The sequence below is a fragment of the Gigantopelta aegis genome, chromosome 4 (assembly GCF_016097555.1).
Source record: "Gigantopelta aegis isolate Gae_Host chromosome 4, Gae_host_genome, whole genome shotgun sequence".
Taxonomy (NCBI): domain Eukaryota; kingdom Metazoa; phylum Mollusca; class Gastropoda; order Neomphalida; family Peltospiridae; genus Gigantopelta; species Gigantopelta aegis.
The window spans coordinates 6,833,279-6,852,015 of record NC_054702.1 but is presented as its reverse complement, the minus strand read 5'-3'; positions in this window follow the sequence as shown (position 1 = coordinate 6,852,015).

The window sequence follows — 18,737 nt, the reverse complement described above, 5'->3', positions numbered from 1 at the left end:
TTAATATCTGCAAGTACGATTTATTTCAAAGTTATTCTCATAAAAAAAAAGATCAAATTAACCGGGTTTAAATTCAACGCGAAAAGCTATTTTTAACTTTGAAATTGTAATTTTTACCATTTTACCTTTTTAAAGTTACTGTTTACTTCTACATGCTGTAGACAGATCGTATTATCTATTGTTCAGGTCCAGATTGTATTATCTATTGTTCAGGTCCAGATTGTATTATCTATTGTTCAGGTCCAGATTGTATTATCTATTTTTTAGTTCCAAATAATGTGTGCTAAATATTACTACGAGCGTATTTAAAAAAAAATCAAACTATTAATGTTTGGTAAGTACTAGAAATGATATATTAGGCCTACATATATATGCTCCTACATACTAGTAATTGTACGCGCTTTCACATAATACATGTAGATAAATTAGTCTGTAAGTATCTCACGCACCAATGATCAAGTGGTTGAAACTAAATTGTTCCATGTTGTTTATTTATTTATTTATTTATTTATTTATTTGTTGTTTATTTTATTTTATTTTATTTTATACATTTATTTATTATTAATGATTACAAAACATGTGCGTTGATCACGTTCTTTAGTAATGGAAAATAACCCAAATACTAGATACTGATAATACCTAGGTATGTTGTATCCATATCTAATCTAACGAATGGCGTTTGGAATACACAGACGCGTATATTGGTAACTGTTGTCGCTATTGCTGCTTGTTTGTTTGTTTGTTTGATTGTTTGTTTGATTGTTCTGGATTATCACGCTGTGGTTTTGTAAATGGTTGGCGTCGTGGCAGGCCATCGGTCTACAGGCTGGTAGGTACTGGGTTCGGATCCCAGTCGAGGCATGGGATTTTTAATCCAGATACCGACTCCAAACCCTGAGTGAGTGCTCCGCAAGGCTTAATGGGTAGGTGTAAACCACTTGCACCGACCAGTGATCCATAACTGGTTCAACAAAGGCCATGGTTTGTGCTATCCTGCCTGTGGGAAGCGCAAATAAAAGATCCCTTGCTGCCTGTCGTAAAAGAGTAGCCTATGTGGCGACAGCGGATTTCCTCTAAAAACAGTGTCAGAATGACCATATGTTTGACGTCCAATAGCCGATGATAAGATAAAAAATCAATGTGCTCTAGTGGCGTCGTTAAATAAAACAAACTTTATTTTTTTGTAAATGGTAGTTTAGAATCTGAAACATGCCACCTACGAGCGGCGATTCCACAAGCACTAGTGGGGTGGTCTGGGTGAAAGATTCCTTGCTACCAATGACCAAATGTAGCGAGTTTCCTCTCTAAGACTATATGTCAGAATTACGAAACGTTTGACATACAACAGCCGATGATTAATAAATCTAGTGGTGTCGTTAAACAAAAATAAACTTTTAAGTTGTGAGCCAACCATCTCTGAATGTGAAAAATTAACTTTTTTAATGACATCTTGTTTGGAAAGGGGGATTCGAATCACCTGAAGACTTTTCTGGATCCACCCCTTATATTTCCTCCTTTTGTGTGTGTGTGTGTGTGTGTGTATTGCCTTCTTTTTTCTACTTCTTTCTTTTTTCTTCTATCTTTGTTTTTTCTATTTCTTTTTTCTTTCAAATTTCTTCTTTGTCTTTCTACTTTTATTTCACGATTTATTTTCTCGATATACTTCTTTCTTCTTCTCTGCTTAGCCAATGTCAATGTGTTCTTTACGACAGTCAGCTATGTAGATAATCACACAGAATAGACATTGGTCGCGACACAGACATACATTTAAATTTTTTCCGTCTGAAATTTACACCACTTTCCCGATCTTTATTATAGTGTCAGTTAAAGGACGAAAATCTCAATGGATTTTATCAGCTTAGGACATCACACTCTGTCGCAAAGTAACAAATTGACTTCACTTAGACGCATTCGGTTTCGAATAATTATCAAAAAAAAGGTTTTATTGTGTTATATTAAAGGCTGTTGGAGGTACGTTGTTAGTTCCCACGTAATTAAAACTAAATCTTTCTTTTTCAAAACTTTAATCCGACATGAGTCATATTTACGAAACGTGTAACTTTATATTGGTGTCAAACATTCCAGAAAGGCTGGGATGGGTATTGATTCGCCTTTCAACTGATAGAATACGCATACGAGTATGAGACAGGACACCAAGTGTTGGAGCAAAATCTCAAATTCCGGCAAAAATGAAATACAGATATTCCGGTAAAATGTGCTAACCTGAGATCGTTTTACCATGTATTTCCATCATGCTACACCCAAAGTTAGTTGTAATCCATTTAAAAATGCGTAGTGGTTCGTTTACAACCCTATGAATAAATGTTGTCCCCCCCCCCCCCCCCCCCCCCATCCCCCTATACAAATGGGAGCCCGTACGCCTATGATATTTGCATATTCTGGTCATCTCAACTTAGTGGCCGCAGTGCTACCCGTCACCCTCATATCGCACTCCCCTCATATTACACTCCCCTCATACCACACTCCCCTCATATCACACTCCCCACTCATGTGTTTTACGTTTATGTCTGTCGTATTTTTAATAGGACGAAAATCTCGTATTTATTTTTTAATATAATTCTCTCACTGCGAAAATAAACCAAAGTCTTAAAATCCATGATCTTGATTTATCAGACGTAGAACGTACCTTAAACAGAAGTTGCGACTGAAGACAGTAAGTCCAACTTTATACGACGTAACTTACCTTTTCAGTTAGCTTATTTTCATAAAGTATCACTATCAGTATACCAGAAGCGTGTTCATCTTGGCGAGCGCTCGCGAACAATTCGACTGGTACCATCGTGTTCTTTCACATCACATTCATTTAATGTTAGCGGCAAACACCCAGTCCAGCCTAACGAGTGTCTAGTCTCCTGAACAAGCCTCGGACACTATTGTACTTCGAGCAATTTCTGTGTGGATGTAGGGTAGCCAAGGATGCATTTTGTTATATATCCAAAATGAACAACGTATTGTCCCTTTTTTCTTCAATTAATTTTAAGGGTATTTTAATGTTGTCGTCCATAGTATATAATTTTGTTGTAGTCATTGTGATGATTCCACTTGAAGAAAAACTAGGCGGTTTTTGGCAAACCAATCTTGCAGGATGGTGTGGCCAACGTATTTAATGTGTGGATTTGAAGTGACCCAGTAAATCACTGCAGAAGATCAGCTAAAGGGGCGGAACGTAGTCCAGTGGTAAAGCGCTCGCTTGATGCGTGGTTGGTTTGGGATCGGTCCCCGTCGGTGGGCCCATTGGGCTAGTTCTCTTTCCAGCTTGTGCACCACGACTGGTATATCAAAAGTCCTCGCTGGTAATGTGAAAATGTAGCGGGTTTCCTCTCTAAGACCATATGTCAAAATTATCAGATGTTTGACGTCTAGTAGTGTCGTTAAACAAAGCAAACAAAGACCAGCTAGGGAAGCATTCAGCTGGCCGGTTAGATAGATTTTGAATATAACGACGATGATCGACGGCTCATGTTTTAACTTGATTCAGTTGAACTTCAAGAAGGCTGCCTTGGACAAACCCCTCATGTGTATCTCGGTTATCTGTGCAAAACAGAAATTAATGGTTAGCGAGACAGAAGTCGATGTAATGGTCTTACGTCTCCCCAGGAACCGCTACTGGGGGTGGGAGCCGCACCAGGGTAGAAACTCATTGCTTATCGGCCAGCCTTAAAGGGACATTCCTGAGTTTGCTGCATTGTAAGATGTTTCTGACTAATAAAATATTTCTACGATTAAACTCACATATTAAATATGTTTTCTTGTTTAGAATATCAATGTCTGTATATTCAATGTGTTTCTGATCGTTTTAATATTTGTAAGAAGCCCAAACTGGATTTCGTCTTCAAATAATTTCGTACGTATGAAAAAACAGTATTTTAGGAAATACGATGAAATTTAACCTAATACAAATATTAAACGATCAGAAACACGTTTAATATACAGCCACTAATATTTTATGCAGAAATATATATTTGATATGTAATTACAATCGTTAAAACGTCTCTGTTAGTCGATAACATCTTAAAACTTGCAGCAAACTCGGAAATGTCCCTTTAAAGCTGATGGTTTAAGCACTGAACCACCAAAGCCAATGAGAGATCACAATCTCAGTGATAATGAAAACTGAAAACAGAATGTTGCGAGCCACTTGTTGGAGAGGGAGGGGTATGCTTCCTTGTCGGGATTTTGAATCGAATATATTAGTAGTCTTAGGTGAGGTTTATTTAAGCCCCCATCTCCTACAAACACACACACACACACACACAAACACACACACACACACACATAAAGACACACACACACACACAGACACACACACATACACACACACAGACACACACACACACACACACACACACACATACACACATGTACATACACATACACACATTCAAACATGCATACACACATACACACAAACATACATACACATGTGCATAACCATACACACAGACACACATGGAAACATGCACATATGTTCAGATACATACTAAACGCACATACATATACACATATTCACGCATATGCACACATACACACAAACACCTGTCTCCCGTGACGAACTTTATAATATTGCCAACATATACCTTAAGGCTTAATCCCGTGGAAGCATTATTATGACGTTGTCATGGGGATGTTCTCCTTTAAGGAAGTTTATATATATCACAGTATTGCCATCTCGACTAGCGCCAAGGTGGTGTCAGAAGGTAAAAATATAGGTAAACGAAAACCACTTCCAACAGTCATAGTCCCCAAACGTTGCAGGCATTTGAAAATTGTTTGACTTAGGATTTGTGGCTTGAAAATTTCATTTCAGAATAACTCTTGTGTAAACGAAGTCCACCGTAACTCCAAACAGCGCACAAAGCGTCTGCAGGTTTCGTTTATCATCAGAAGCGTGACATTTGCAGAACCAGTGAAGGTGAAATTGTGAATGAGTGTGTCGGAGACAATGTTGTAATTTCGTTTAAAACAACCACGGACGAGTTTACCTGGCCCACGCGGCTAAGCCGTGAACCGTTTTACCCCACCCGTCGACATTTAACGAAGGCCAAGCAGGCGTTTTCCTTTTCCAAACTTGGGCTCACTCCGATATAAGGTTAATAGACTTCTGGTGCAAATGGACGAATGAATCTATGCAAAGGAACATACCAATAATCACGAACAGACGACGGGGGTGGAGTGAGTTGAAAGTGTCATAGTCTCCTCTTTCAGTTCCCACGTTTAAGATTTTAATTGTTAAAAAAAATTAAAAATTAATATGGCTCAGAATCTAATATTCCAGAACGCCTCTTCGGTTAAAACACATAACATGGTAGGCTTACCCCACATCCACATCCCTTCGCCTCCACTATAAGCTAGCTTACATCATTCCGGTATCAATAGAAGGACCTGCAAAGGAATTATCAAGATATATTATTTTAATGTTCTTTTTTTTTTCAAAATGTTAATATTATATTTATGTCAGCAAACGTTAAGCACCACTACTTTGTTGTAATAGTGTATGTTTAAAGTGTCAATTATGGTTATAATGGATATATCATCCACAACTACTAAAGGAACATTCCTGAGTTTACTGCAATTTTTTAAGATGTTATCGACTAATAAAAATTTTCTACGATTAAACTTACATATTAAATATATTTTCTTGTTAAGAATATTAGTTGCTGTATATTAAACGTGTTTCTGATCGTTCTAATATTTGCACTAGGTTAATTTTCATTTTATTTCCTAAAATATATTTTGGGCTTCTTACAAATGTTAAGACGACCAGAAACATATTGAATATAGAGACACTGATATTCTAAACACGAAAATATATTTAATATGTAAGTTTAATCGTAGAAATATTTTATTAGTCGGAAACATCTTACAATGTAGCAAACTCAGGAATGTCCCTTTAAATTGTTACTAGTGTACTATGCAGTGCTCTATATAAAAAGACCACAAACACAGAAAATGATCAAACATTGATGTCTGTATTGATATTCATTGAAACATGTGAAATCAGATGTATGCACAGCCAAAACAAGTATGCCAGTGAGCATTCACTGTGACTTGGTTTGAAATGTAATAATGTTGTTTTCTTATATATATTAAATCATTCACTAAATTACATTTTAAAAATCAATTAGCTGAATTTATTTTTATTCTTCATTTAACCTCGTTGCTACATACTCATTAATGGCATGCAACATTGTTTACCATGGAACAATTTGCTTCGTCCCATGTTCAGTCAATGGGAGATTACCTATTATCAGCATTGTTTCCCTTGGAGACACGTGTCATCCAGTTCTGGCACCACGCACGCGCGCAACACCTGACGAATTCATCAGTGTCGGGTTGTCTCCCTTCCTGACGTCATTAAAGTTTCGCAGTGTGAAATCGTAAAGACCGATAACGCAGTAGCGGTTACAATAGCGTATCTAATTATGGTGAAGTGTCCTGGCTCGTGTAATTAAGTAGATATACAGCACACTTGTGGAAATTACTCATCCCTTCAGTAATCAGAAGCCTGCTGTTTCCGAGCCAAAGATGGAATGGTAATACAGTTCAATAGCGTCCACTCGATGATTTGAAAAGCACGTGTTCAAATAATGACTTATGTGGTTATAAGACCACCGTATTACGCGTGTGTGATAAAAAAAAAAAAAGTTTCTTTTTTTTCATGACACCACTAGAGCACATTGATTAATTAATCACCGGCTATTGGATGTCAAACATATGGTCATTTTTGACACAGTCATAGAGAGGAAACCCGCTACATTTTTTCATTAGAAGCAAGGGATCTTTTAATGGACCCACCGACGGGGATCGATCCCAAACCGACCGCGCATCAAGCGAATGCTTTACCACTGGTTCTTGGCGGACTACGGTTTTTTCTTTGTCCCAACCAAAAATCTGTTTTGTTTAACGACACCACTGGAGCACATTAATTAATCAAAAATCAGCTATTGGATGTCAGACATTTGGTGATTCTGACATACAGTACGTCCCAACCTGTGCCCCGTGACTTGGAAATGCATATATAGGAGATACTTTAATGTTTTTCGGTGGGAAAGAAAATGAAAGGAAATGGTTTATTTAACGACGCACTCAACACATTTTATTTACGGTTATATGGCGTCGGACATATGGTCAAGGACCACACAAATACTGAGGACAAAACCCGCTGTCGCCACTTCATGGGCTACTCCTTTCGATTAGCAGCAAGGGATCTTTTATATGCACTATCCCATAGACAGGATGTCATGGGGAAAGTGTATGTATATAAAAGATCCCTTGCTACATTATGAAAAATGTAGCGGGTTTCTTCTGATGACTACGTGTCAGAATTATCAAATGTTTGACATCCAATAGTCGATGTGCTTTGACATCCAATAGTCAATGTGCTTTAAACAAAAAAAACTTTAGATAAAAGCTGAATCGTGAAGCAAAAAAACCCGAAAGAAAATTTAAAAAAATATTAAGGGAATTGCCATATATATAAACAAAAGTAAAAAAACAAGTGCCTTTTTATCATTGTAATTTCTTGAAACACGAGTTACGAAACGACTGACAGAAAAACATACCCATACCATATGGTTCTTTGAACAGGATACAAATAGAGACCATGTTTTCTAAAAACGTTATAATTTGGATCATATTCATCTCACGAATTTTGTCCATGGGATACTAACAGCTGTTTTGTTTTGCCATCAGATCACACATCACAAAAATGCTTCTTCACACTGATAAAAAGAAGTACGTGGATGTACCTCATGCTGTTCTTCCAACAAATCCCCTCCCACTGGGACGACTTCCTGATAGATACCGCCCCTGTCTGTTATTGCATACCGCACCCATACTTCGTCCCTGTCGACATATTGGATATGACAATGTCTGCGTGCACTCGGGTTTGATGTACCACGTTCCTCCTCCGGGATGAGTGTTCGCACGCGCTCCAAACACTCCTACCTCGCGTGGAATGTTCTCTCACATAGTTCTATGTCCATCTCTTCAAAACTGACCACTAACTGGACACAGACCACGCGCCTTGAGCCACCGTCTGGATGCAGTTTTTCTCCGTGTTATGCCCGTCTGAGTGCAAATTACAGCCAAATCGTTGTCTGGTGTTATTAACGGCAACATAGTTTAGGTCTTTGTTCCGCCCGTTACGTTCTGGGCTTCGTTTCCAACACCATGTGGTAATAAAGGTAACCAACAACACGCACGTTCCAGCGGAATCACTTGCCAAAACATCACCGTCAATGGAGGACAATGCTTTAGGATGCGCCCGATTGTCGGTTCCACAACCAATATTAAGCTATCACCACTAACGGCGCAGCTTTGATGTACGAGTTTCCATGGTGATGTTTCGTGGTTTGCCTGTTTTTGGTACTTATCTTGCATGTGCTTGATATTACAGTTCTATATCTGGACACTCTTTTGAAAGTGGGTACTTTGTTAACGGCGGTGGACTTCCCACCTGAGATGTGTAAGACTGCGGTATCGATTCCCTTGGTAGATTCATTGTTGTTTTTTAAGGAATTCCTGATGTACCATACGACCGCTATATCGAAGGACTTGGTGTGTTTTATCTAATGTGTGGGAGAGTGCATTTAAAGACTGTGCCATTAATGGTGACGTTGCTGCTAATGGGATAGAATAGCCTACATGGCTGAGTCGCGTGAGCAGGGGGTCCGGGGGTTGACTACCCCCTCATTTGCTCAAAGCGAATTTTCTTTTTAAATATATTTTCCGGGGAGAATGACTTGAACCCCCTTCTACACCCCTCCCTACATAATTTTCTGTACACACGCCTGTCTAGTTACCATATATTCGCTACCTAGATATTACTAAATGCACTTAATGACTTCATTCTAGCCGAATATAATTAGATACAGGTGCATGTCAACATGGACGTGGTGTATGTGCGAAAACATTCCCCGTCTCTTTGAACGTCTAGCACCTGTGTCAAAAGGTGGACTTTCTCAAAGGTGACAGGTATGATAATATGCTACTTTGACCTTAACAAAGACTTAAACCAAACAATTTTGCAACGTCATCTTGTACTTAAAGATACCGAACAGTTAAAAATGTATCACTTGTGTTTGAGACTTCTGTTCAGATCAGTTCGAGATCATGTCCGGTGTTCGCCGGAACGAAGCAAGTTATAATTTAGAGTTGTCGCCCTTTTCAATAATTTAAATATTTTCATGGTCTTCATTTCCATATTACGATCTGATTTCCATATTAACAAAACTATGTGCAATAAATGCATAGAAGCTGTTGTACAAATTCACATCTATTAAAGGGACACACCCTAGTTTCAACCCGTGAAAATGAACACTAAGTTTAGTTAATCTACAAACCTATAACACATTTGGATAAAGTTACGATAGAGTGAAACATGAGTCTGTGAGTTTGAAATGGTGAAATATCCTCTAAAAATAGACTAAAACTTGACTCCATAAGTGTTACTTCTCAGACGCACGTGCGTTTTTAAAAATATGAGAAATGCATTTTGTGATATTAAAAACATCAGGATGACCAATAACATTTCGAATGTACGGAATTGATAATCTAAACAATAAAATCTAAGAAAGTATGATTTAAGTTATGAAAAGCAGTTATAATAGGCCAAAATATGCGTTAGTGTTTAAAAACTAGGGTATGTCCCTTTAGGTAGAGTACCAAAATATGGCATTGCTCAAACGTTTTGGTCACCGTGAAAAATAATAAATTTGACAATTAAGGGCTGTTACTAGGGCGAGTGTCAGTAATGAGGAAGAATACACTAAATAAAGTTTGTTTTGTTTAACGACGCCACTAGAGCATATTGATTCATTAATCATCGGCTACTGAATGTCAAACATTTGACATATAGTCTTAGAGAGGAAACCCGCTAAAAAAATCCATTAGTAGCTAGGGATCTTTTATATGCACCATCCCACAGACAGGATGGCACATACCACGGCCTTTGATATACCAGTCGTGGTGCACCTGCTGGAACGAGAAATGGCTCAATCGGTCCACCGATGGGGATCGATCATAGACCGACAGCGCAGCAGGCGTGCGCTTTACCACTGGGCTCCGTCCCGCCCCCGATAATACCTTAGTTTGACTTTGTCCATATGTATCGCACTAACAAATGCTGATAGAGCTAATATTAGGAGCGATGATTATGAAGCGATGGCGATGAAACGCTTCATCGTAATTTCTTCATGGCCATCATCGACATCACCCTATCGCTTCATCGTTTTTGGCGATGATAAAGAGATTTTATACGTAAGGCTTGTTGTCAGGACAGGAATCTTGCTTGTTTTACATACAATCAACAGCATCCATATCGAAATATCCGTAGGAATACTCTTTGTTTAAGAGTTAACGGTTTTATTTCGATAGTTACACGCTATATTTTCATTTAACAAATTAATCTCTGTGATCAGGCTTATACATTTTACGTTAAATTTAAAACTGCACTTTAAAAATCATGAAAATGTAACTTCAAATAAGCTAAACGATCATCTGTTCAAATATATCAATAAAACAATGTACTTAATTTAGAATGATTTAGTTTTATTTTCATACATACACGTTTGTGAGGACATCTGGTGAGACATGTGTTTGCACCGATCTAAAGACAACTGATTAGCTGTGAGATGTGATGATGTACATATCAAATCCAAGTCGTCCTCTCATTTAAAACTGCCAGACACCACCGGCGGCTCTCAAAATAACTTCAAGTTGGAAAGACGTTTCAAAAGTTTGTTTATCCTATATTTTGAGGATATATAATAAATATTTACTGAGAGAAACAACTAATGGATCACTTGGTATTGTAGATTAAAGAAGATTTAAACAAATATAAAGTCGTTATGATGCTATAAAAGAGAGAATGACGGAATAAATATGTCATCAATACCCAAAATACAGCAACAAGTCCGTATTGTTAAAAGTTGTATAGCTGACATAACATGTCATCAATCGGGGTACCATATTGGTTTCTATACCAACATGTCATCAATCGGGGTACCATATTGGTTTCTATACCAAACTCCAGACAGTATTAGCGTCGTAATATCTGTATGGAGTACAACGATGTAATGTCAGTAATGTGAGACTGATATGAATGTCAGTAATGTGAGACTGATATGAATGTCAGTAATGTGAGACTGAATGCCAGTAATGTGAGACTGGATGTCAGTAACACGGTTAACTTTCTGACGTTAGGGATAATGGTTTTGGTTGAAGACTCTCTCTTGTTAGAGTTCTTGGTGTGATACCGTTTTCTTTCCTTCAGTATAAAATACATCTGTGTCAGTTATGCTAGGATCAGACTGTCAACTGTCACCAACAAGTTGGCCAACTCGATGGTTGCATTGTAATTTCCCCAACTCCCGATTTACGACGGGTGCGCTCAGTTTAACAACTAATGCGATTGGTTATACGACAAGCATTGAGTTGTGAGAGCGCTCAGACTAGCAACGGGACAGTCGTAGAAGTCATGACAGCAAAATGTTGGCCAACTTTCTGCTGGCAGTTGGTAGTCTGAGAATAGCATTAGATACCATTTGGCGTACCACCCATTCTTTAAAAATGTACCCAGCTCGCTCGCGCTGTCTCTCTCTCTCTCTCTCTCTCTCTCTCTCTCTCTCTCTCTCTCTCTCTCTCTCTCTCTCTCTCTCTCTCTCTCTCTCTCTCTCTCTCTCTCTCTCTCTCTCGCTAGAAAGGTTTTGAAACGACTCTTCGTAAAATAAACGATATCTAATGACCATTCGTGTAGTTTGCTTTGTGTATCTAATGACATAATCACTATGAACCGTTCGAGAACACAGGTCTTCTCTAGGCTGTAGGTAAATACCTGAGTGGTGATAAAACGTGATTGCACTGTATCTTTGTTCACCTGTGATGCGCCGCAAACACGTCTTGTATCATTCTCATTGATAACGCTGTTGGCAGAGCAAATGACGGAGACTCGCGGTTTCCCGTCTCATATCATAATTACAGTAGAAAGTTGAGCCCAGCCCGCCTGGATGGCACGGAGAGAAAATAGCCTATCAGGAAGACAACCGTGGCGTTGATTAATACAAACAAATAGGCCAGATCATAATGCGTGTGTTGTTATCTTTCTTTTCTTGTACGTGCCTGTGGGGGGTTGCGAGGCGCCCTCTGGTGTTACTTCCCATCTGATAGGCGAGGATGATATCGTCTCCATCATCAAGCAATGGTTTCTGTGTTTGTAGAATCTACACAGTTTAACACAAACAGACAAGGTTTAAAACCAGTATTCAGAACTGACATGGTTTAAAATATATTTACTGGAAAGCCATGGTTTAAAAGCCAATACACAAAATAAACATGGTTTAGAAAACAGTATCAAAATACGCATGGTTTTAAAACGTGTATGCAGAATAGATACATAAAATCCTGTATACACTTTTACATGATTTAAATTGTACATAAAATAGACATTGTTTTAAAAGTTGTTCATAAAATAGACATTGTTTTAAAACCTGTACAAAAATAGACATCGTTTTCAAAACCTGCACACAAAATAGACATTGTTTAAAATGTTGTTAACAAATAGACATTGTTTAAAAAGATGCTCGCAAAATAGACATTGTTTAAAAACTTGCATACAAAAAAGCATGGTTTAAAGGCCTATATACAGAAATATATACATATGTAGTTTCGAAATCTGGGGCCTAATTCACAAAGGTCTCTTAGGCTCTGCTAGACAACAGAACATCCTCTTTGCAAGTCTTTTAGCATTGCACTTCGAGATCGCAAAGTTGCGAGAGTTTTAGTGAATTAGGCACATGTATACAGTATAAACATTGATTAAAACTCTGTGCTTAAGTTATGTCAAGACGCGATTTTCAATATCTGTAAGTAAGAAGGGACGTTTTTGCCTAGTAACGAACATAAAATCTAATTATAAATTTAAAATATGTCGGGAATATGCTAATATGATCAAGTAAGTAGTAGATATTTTAATTGAGGGAATACATAACTTACGAAGTAAAGCCATCATGTCATACATCTGAATGAACAAAAACGTTAACAGTTAAACTAAATGCTTTCACGATACAAAGTTGAAGGTAAGTTTTGGCAAATTCTTGATTGCATGTTCACAAAATGTTCATTCAAAAAAGGCTAATTATTTTACTGGTTTTCAGCTGAAAAATCATCAGATTATATTTTAATAATGTTTTATAAGAATATAATTGTTTTAAAAGAACTTAGAATTAATACTTTGTTTTGTTTTGTTTAACGACACCACTAGAGCACGTTGATTTATTAATCATCGGCTATTGGATGTCAACCATTTGGTAGCTGTGACATATAGTCATAGAGATTTTTCCATTAGTAGCAAGAGTTCTGTGATATACGAGTAGTGGTTCACTGGCTAGAATGAGAAATAGGCTAATGGACCAACTGACAGGGATCGATTCTAGACCGGCCGCGCATCAAGCCAGCTCTTTGCCACTGAGCTACGTTCCGCCCTTTTAACACAGAACACTTCGTTTTAATACCCCCAGGTCAGTCATACCAGTTGCAAGACTTGGCGTTGTTTGGCGGGGGGGGGGGGGGGGGGGGGGGGTGTTGTTCCTCCTTGCTCCCTTTTCTTTTCCTCCTTTTCGTTCCATCATATTTCTGATCTGGCAGCTTTTAGTTTTTATTTTCAACTTATTTTGCTGTCCACCGTCACATCCCTGTCCTTGTTTCCCCAATCGCAACATGTGCTTATTTGTTACGGATTGTTTTTTATTCTGTCTGAAAATGGCTTTAGGCTACTATGGTGTTTTTGTTTTGTTTGTGTCTTGAAGTCAATCCGTGTCTGGTGGGAAATAGAACACACTGTGTACACTGTGTGTTTGTGTGTTGAGTAAACACCACTGCAGGGCGGATTGCTGGAGGTAATTTAATTGCTAGTCGTGTGCCACCAATCAGCGGGTCACCCTCGCGCCCCCTCTAGTGTCTGGCCGTAAAAACAAGAACAACCGACAGGCCGCCGGGAGCGGATCATTAGTCAAGGTGGATGCTGTGAGCACGTGCTTACTTCTGCTACAATTCCTCTGTCTGCACGGGTTATGGTAACTCTCGTCTGTATGTTGGACAGATTTTTTATTTGATTTTGAACTTATTTTCGTGCTTATATCCAATTAAGGTTCAAGCACGCTGTCCTGGGCACACACCTCAGCTATCTGGGCTGTCTGTCCAGGACAGTGGGTTAGTTGTTAGTTGGTTAGTCGTTAGTGAGAGAGAAGAGGGTGTAGTGACCTACCCATTGAGCCCTTAAGAACTCGCTCTGGGTTGGAGCCGGTACCGGGCTGCGAACCCTGTACCTACCAGCCTGTAGTCCGATGGCTTAACCACTGCGCCACCGAGGCCGGTTGTTGGACAGAAGACTTGTGAATCGTGTCGCATAAACACAGACCGAGTACTCTACCTTGCAAGGGGGCAGGACGTAGCTCAGTGGTAAAGCGCTCGCTTTATGCGCGGTCTATGAGGGATCGATCCCCGTCGGTGGGCCCATTTGTGCCATTTCTAGTTTCAGCCAGTGCACTACGACTGGAATGCCAAATGACATTATCTGTGGGATGGTACATACAAAAGATCCCTTGATTTTAATGGGAAAATGTAGCGGGTTTCCTCTCTAAGACTATACGTCATAATTACCAAATGTTTGACATCCAATAGCTAATGATTACTAAATCAATGAGCTCTACTGGTGTCATTAAACAAAACTAAACTATAACAAACCAGAATTATGAGGGAAACACAATGTTACTTAACTATATGTCTGACGCCATATAACCGTAAATAAAATGTGTTGAGTGCCTCGTTAAATAAAACATTTCTTTCTTTCAGTCAATGTTAATAACGTTCAATGAGATCACGTAGCCTTCAAAGACGTTGAATTACACACATGGTAAATAATTCCTATTTATAAGAACAAAACAACATAAATCCTTCAACCATTTATTTATGCATGTTTCCAATTTAATTGTTACTTCTTAGTTACTCCATGCAATGCTTATGTTGTCGGGGTTATATAGTATAATTCGTATCTGTTTCAAACGTTTATCACATTTGGAAGATACAGATTTTTCATTATGAACAAACACACGTTTTTCGATAAAGTAATTACATATACTAAAACGCAAAAGAAACGCAGGTCCTGAAAATGCGAAAGAATTGCACTTTGTAAAGCAGTAGCTTTGGTGGAATTGAACCTCAACTGTGTTAAAGGACATGGCACACACCCACACCGCAGTCCCACCTGCGTGTCAATTTCATTACCTGTGTGACGTCACGAATTCTCAAAACACGTTGTTTGCACGTGCTGGATCATCCGTATCATGAATCCAGTGCAAACACACTCATTGAAATGCTTATAAAGCCTACACACCTGGATTTAATCGCATAAATTCAATTTGAGTAGTGACAGACAACAGAATCACATTTTAAAAATGCCGCGACTGACGCAACTCCAGCGAGGGATGGCCATCGGGATGTTGCAAGCCGGACAGACCCGTACTGCTGTAGCCAGACAATTGGGATGTCATGTTTCGACAATCGCACGCCTTTCTCAACGTCACCAAATCACTGGATCTGTGAACGATCGACCACGCACCGGCCGCCCGAGGGTGACAACCGCAGCCCTAGACCGGTACATCCGGGTGACCCACCTTAGGAATCGGATGCTGCCAGCAGCTAACACCGCTCACCAGGTGCGTGGTCCACGTGGTCCAGTGTCCGCCGATACCGTCCGACGCCGTCTGAGGGCAGCAGGACTCCGTAATCACCGTCCTTATGTGGGACCAATATTGACCCCTCGGCACCGCCAACAACGTCAACAGTGGGCGCAACAACATCAAAGATGGCGACGTGGCCAGTGGCAACAAGTTCTGTTTACTGATGAGAGCCGTTACAATCTTTCCAACGCTGATGGCCGAATCCGAGTATGGCGACGTCGACATGAACGTTACTCCGACTGCTGCGTTCTGCAGGCCGACCGATGGGGCGGGGGTAGTGTGATGGTGTGGGGTGGGTTCTCATTCAACCACAGAACACAACTTCATGTGTTCAGACAACGCGTTAATGCCGCCGTGTACCAAAATGACGTCATCAACAATCACGTCGTTCCCTTCTTTGCCGCTCACCCACGTGTGCGCTTGCTGCAGCAAGACAATGCCAGGCCGCACACTGCCAGGGCAACACAGGCGTTGCTGGCTCAGCACAACATTCCAACGTTGCCGTGGCCAGCCTTATCACCGGACATGGCGCCTATCGAACACGTCTGGGATGAAATCGGACGTCGCCTTCAGGCTCGCGGACAACCTCAGAATATGCAGGCGCTGGAGGCAGCATTGGTCCATGAATGGAACTCACTCCCTCAGGCATTCTTTCAACGGCTTGTCAACTCAATGAGGAGACGTTGCACTGCCTGTTTGAATGCCCAGGGTGGTCACACGCGATACTGACTTTGACAATGCTACAGGTCGTCTCTTTCACATTTTTAACATGGACCCCCACCCTACTTTATGACATGAAACAATAGCCAAAAAGGAATTCAATCAAAAATTTCCAACACCAATGTGTGCCGAATTGGTGTAGCTCCAAAATAAATGTTGAAATCTTCATTTCGTTTTGTTTTTTTAATATTTTATATCCAATTTAATGAGAACCTGCGTTTCTTTTGCGTTTTAGTATATGATACAGTAGCTTGTGTCAGCGATTTACGCAGTGTTAGCCACATATGCTACTGTTGTTGTTTATGGGGTTTGATTTTGTGGTGTACGGGATGTGTAAGATTAGTGATGGGTTTTGGCGTCGATATGTGATGCAGGGGAAACAACTCTTTAACTCTTTATATGGGGAGATTGTCTTTCTTGTTTGGATGGAATAATGGCATAAGTAATTTTTAATGTCATAGGGCGTATGCCCGGGGTTAATACTACCTCACCACCAGCCCAAAACACACACACACACACACACACACACACACACACACACACACACAGAGAGAGAGAGAGAGAGAGAGAGAGAGAGAGAGAGAGAGAGAGAGAGAGAGAGAGAGAGAGAGAGAGAGAGAGAGAGAGATACACTCACACACACACTAATACTAACACACTCGTTGACACACGCATACATATACACACACACACACACACAATGACACATACACACACATACATACATACACACACATACACACACAATGACACACGCACACACACACACACACAGTGACACACACACACACACACACACACACACACATACATACACACACACACACACAGTGACACGCATATTCTGCCAAAAACGACACGGGCCTGATCCTCCTCCCTTAGGTCGAGTGTCCCGTAATATTTATTTATCAAAACATGCAGTTCATGTTCATATTATATACACACTATATTAGTGTTCACAGACGGGATTATATATAATATATAAAGTTAAAACACACATAGAATAATTAATATATTGTGCGTCAATAGCAAGAGTGTATTTTACATTTATATACTTATACTAACACACTTATAATATAGATGTCGTTTTCATTTAGATCTGTTCTGTATTTCATAGCATTAATCAGAAATCTACATATAGCAGGGCCGTAGCTAGCATGGGGGAAATTGCCCCCCCCCCCCCCGAAATTTTTTCGAAAAGCATTATAGAAACTTAAATAAAAGGAGTTTCAGACTAGTAACTACTCAGTTGCCCCCCCCCCCCCCCAACAAAAAATCCTAGCTACGGCCCCGTATAGTCCAATCAACTGTTTTGTGTTATCAATGGACAATAGTGGAATTAATTTAAATGGTGATGGTTCGTTGTAAAAATATGGTTTAATGTACAGGTCTCTTATAAATAGTACTGTAAACTGGGCACACTATGATATAGTGGGACAGTTGCTACATCCATATTACAAAGAGGGCAGATTTCATCCTTTCTGGTGCATGTGCAGGGTGTGTGTGTGTGTGTGTGTGTGCGTGTGCGTGTGTGTGTGGTGTGTGCGCGTGCGTGTGTGTATATGTGTGTGTAGTGACGGATTTATCACAGGGGAAAGGGGTAATTGCCCCGGGCCCCCCTGCCAGAGCCACACACCCCCTCCCGGTGAAGGACTTCTATTGTAAAAAGAAATGTAATCATTATAAAATTAGTTCATTTTTTATTTGTCATGTAATTTAATTTCTATGTTCGTGAACCTGAAGTGCCCCGGGGCCCTGTCCCGTCCCCCCCCCCCAAGTCTAAATCCGGCCCTGTGTGTGTGCGTGTGCGCGCGCGTGTGCGTTTGTGTGTTTGGGATTGATCACCTCCCCTACATCCCACCACCCCCAAGCGAATTTTCTATTTCTTAACTATATTATCCAGGGGAGCATATACACGGCTGTAGCTAGCGCCCCTTCCCCCCCCCCCCCCCCCGAAAAAATCCGGAAAGCATTATAGAAACATAAAGAAAATTCTCTTCTTGACTGTTTAAGGAGTTTTAGACTAATAACTACTCAGTTGCCCCCACCCCCCCCCCCCCCCCCACCCCCCACCCCCACCTCCAAAACAAAAATTCCTAGCTACGGCCCTGATATATATCCGCTTTGTATTATACCGATTAAAACTACTAATACTAATTGTTTCTTATACAAATATATTGCTAATATTGTATCTTATCTTATCTACAGAAATCTGGGCCTACGGCATTTAACCCCCGAAACCCACCCCTGCTGACCCAG